Source organism: Cryptotermes secundus, unplaced genomic scaffold, assembly GCF_002891405.2.
Source record: "Cryptotermes secundus unplaced genomic scaffold, Csec_1.0 scaffold276, whole genome shotgun sequence".
In the NCBI taxonomy this organism is placed as follows: Eukaryota; Metazoa; Arthropoda; class Insecta; order Blattodea; family Kalotermitidae; genus Cryptotermes; species Cryptotermes secundus.
In genome coordinates this window covers 789123-793041 of record NW_019742963.1, presented here as the reverse complement: position 1 = coordinate 793041, position 3919 = coordinate 789123, and the positions used below count along the sequence as shown (strand labels likewise).

Genomic DNA, 3919 nt, shown 5'->3' with positions numbered 1-3919 from the left:
TGATATGGACCACATAGAAAATACCATTTCTCTGTTGCATTCATGCCTGTTTGGATGCTCACATCATTGTTCTTCAGCCGTGGCCTAGCAATGGTCGTTGTTTACAGAGCCATTACTTAGCAATGGCTGTTGAACAGCCATTGATTTCATGATCATTGCCTAGGAATGGGTCTACATGCCACGATATGTTTTAAGTTTATTATATCATTTCCATTTTGTACAGGTCAGTGGATGAAAATTCTGCAGTCTCTTCTCACAGTCTGCCCCCCTTTCGATTTCTTGCCAGTTCTTCCTCTCTTCTTGATGTCTTGCAGTACCTAGTTCAACCTTGTTGTTGGTCACCCCAGAGGTGTCTTTCCTTCTTGGTACCCTTGTTCTGTCCATTGTGTTTACATGACCAAATGCTTATAATTGTTCTTCCTCTTCCAACACTGTTAACACATTATGAACCAACGCCTTTTCTAATTCTCATGCCCGTGCTGTTTAATTTTGACAGGTACAAGTGTCTGCCCTTCAGACTACAGCTTGTCTGAGTATGAGAGACCAAGGTTCCAGAGAGACACGCGTGAACGCAGGCATTAGTGGACTTCATCACATGACATGGGATCAGCAGTGACATGTAGTCCTTAGTGCCTCATTATTAAATATCACCATTTCCATAAGCTGGAATCAGATTTTGCAAGCCTGCGGTTGTGGTATATGGGTGCTGCCAGGATTTTTTCAAGGGGTGCAGGCAGCTGAAAATTTTGTGTACATACTTACATTCATGCTGTAGGTGTTGCGGGGTCTCAAAGCAGTTGCTATGTAAAGTTGCATCTTATGGGATATAACACCATGTAATTGGTGAAAGTCAACTGACATGTTAGAGGAACATGTTTCTTGCCTGGCTTACTCTCCTACCCTGAAGAAGGAGGCAACATGTTCCTCTAAAACATCAGTTGACTTTCACCAGACTACACAGTGTTATAGTCCAGAAGATGGACCCCCATACATGTATGCCATTTAAGGCTGTCCTCACTGATGCACCCCAGCAGGGGCGGAGAGTCCATTTCTGAGGTCAGGACACCTTCCTAACCAATAGGTACCAGGAGCTGCCCCTCCATGGTTAGAGTTGACCATAGGAACACATCTCCACTTGCCATACTGAAAGGCTGTTTCCAGTTCTGGTCATGTGTGGTTCATGCATTTGATAATGACATGATCCACACAGTATTAATGTGCTTTTGCTGTATTTAAGAACATATTTGATTACTAGATGATATGTTATATATAACTGCAAACACGACAGAGTGTTGACTGGCACTCATGTTGACAGTTGTAGTTTAAGTTTCAGAGAAAAGAATTATATCTCTCTAGTTCATAATGTTTTTGACTAGAATTGGCAGCCGATTCATGCAGCAATCAAATATACTGTGGCTTGGAAAAGAGTAAAGATGGAGGAAGAAGCAAGGAAACATAGAATGTACAGTGATGTTAAATGCAGCATTGTAAATGTTCATTTTCAGTGAATGCCCGTTGTTTTGTCAAATGTATTTGCATTCAAAGGAAGAACTATTCCATACATGATAAATCCATGCTTTTCTTATCCACAAAAAGCAAGGTTACGACACTATGCAAGAAACAAGTGCAAATTTGCAGCAGTGTGTTTTCACCATTGGTGTTTGTTTCTGTCATGCAGCTTCTGAATAGACCGAGCTGCTGCTGCTTGTCAGCAGACCTCCTCCATGCTGACTGGTCATTTACGAAGACCAAAATTTGACTTAGCCACCAATTCTAGTGAAAAACACTTTGAACATAAAATTAATTCTTGTAGGATTTGAGGTTTCAAAAGACGTGAATATGAAGGGTTATATCTGAAGCGTATTCGCCATGTAGTTCTGATTTGTGCCTGCTTCATGGAGATTTCTTGTTTGACTTATACTTTTTGGCCCTGAAGATAGAGAAGACATGTTCCTCTGAAACGTCAATCGACTTTAACTGGGCTACGTGGCATCACGTCTTTGCTTGCATGTGGAGGAACTGGAGTTAATACAGTGAAACCCCCTTGGGGAACAGTGGATTTCAACACTACATTGAGGAAAATCTTAAATGAAGAAAATTCAGCTCTCAGATTATTGACTTGGGATCACTGAAATTGAATTTAAATGAGGTAAAACCTTAAATTGGATGTTAACTGGGGGTTTAAGGTTTTCATGTCAGTGAAGACTCATTTTGTGTTCTTTTGAGTTAGGACACTGTGGGGTGTGGGGGAGGCTGTGTACCAATAGAGTTTTGGAGGAATATACTGCTTCCATGTTCAGGGTTAAAATTTTCTTCATTCTTCTGTACTCCCCTCTGGCCTGTATTAGCTAGCCCACAGCACTGAGTGTTAGCGAAGGTTATTGCTTCCAATATTCATTTGAACAGAACTGTCACACAACTGCAGGAGGAAAATTAACAGTTCGAGGGGATATATTCATGAGACTTTTTCTGGGGCCTCCATGTCGCTTATTTCTTGATGATCAAGAATTGCTGATAATCAGATGTAATTCAACTCCATTTTTTTTTTCAATTAATTGATTGTACTGATTGTCAACTTTACATTCAAACCAAAGAGCATTAAATCAAATATTTCATTACCTAAAACAACATTTGAAATTTAGATGTTATTAATATTGCAGTTGGGCATCTTGCTGCATTAGTCTTCAGTGAAACTTCATGGACTGTTGGTTGGACCACCACTTAGTCAGTGCTTTCATGTAAATTCAACGTGTTCCGGCTACAAAGAGCCAGCATCAGGATTATGTCACATTTTCTGTGCGACTGTAGATGGGTATGGATTGGTGATTGGATTTATGGTCCACCTCTACACACCACTTGGAACTACAGTAATTACAGCACTATCGCTGCTCTCCACAGTTCACAAATCACTACATGCTAAGTCTTCTCCAGCCTGCAGTGTCTTCAACAGCCGTTCCCTAGCAACGGCTTCTAACTGTGGAGATTCTTCAGCTTTCTGTGCTCAGGTCCTATCTTCTCAGACTCCATTGCAGAGGTCAACTTCTGTTTGCCCCATTACATGCGTAACCGTTACCACTGGAACGTGTTTACTGAGCTGTTGTCCAGAAGCGGGTGTGAATATAACTCTCCATCTCATGATCGTTGCACACCAATGCTACAATATGATGAGTTACGTTTACAAGAAAGCTTGGACTAAGTGGCGATTTGACCAATAAACTCTCAAGCTGCATTCAAGTCTGTGTTGCATATTGTTAGTAAATTTTCATGATGTAATTTCCTGTAACATATGAACACTTGCAAAGGAGGATCAGACTTAAAGATGATAAGTTGTGTTTCCAGTGTATGCATTTTGTTCCATTATTTAGATTTATACTGTAACATATTTAATTTATAAAGTTGTATTATCTACAAAATTGTCTGTATTCAGTATGACAGGATTGAAAGGGGCAGAGGTATCCTGAGAAGCCTGGCAACAGGTAAAGGAAGTGTTGCTAAAGTAAAGAAAATCTGATGTGCTTTTTGAAGTCATGAATTGCAGACCTAATTATGGTAACAACATTTACAACTAATAGGTGATTTGTATTGTGTTTGCGGAAGCTGTATGGATCAGTAACTGGGCAAGAGTTCTGGAAAATCAGAACTAACAAACAATGGACAGACATATAAACCCCCCCCCCAGTGTAACTATGTTATAGTTGAGAAAACTTGGCCATCTGACAGCATCAGTTGGTATGTCCCACACTTGGAGAAATTTAATTCAATAAGTATACCCCACCTTTAATTGTAATCTGTATTGAGGAGATCACATCAATCAACAAATGAACAAAAACTGGCTACCTTGAGTCTGCACAATACTTCTTATAGCAATGAAAACACATTTTGTAAATTTAGTAACAAGAACATGCCCATGGCAAGCCAC

At 40.0% G+C, this 3919-nt stretch overlaps 1 long non-coding RNA gene across 1 annotated transcript; it reads left to right on the top strand.

Moving 5' to 3' along the window:
• The first annotated feature begins 237 nt into the window (after positions 1-237).
• On the top strand, positions 238-2765 carry LOC117283015. Its single transcript, XR_004514006.1, has 2 exons — positions 238-622; positions 2661-2765. It is a non-coding gene; the product is annotated as an uncharacterized LOC117283015 (long non-coding RNA).
• The last annotated feature ends 1154 nt before the right edge of the window (positions 2766-3919 follow it).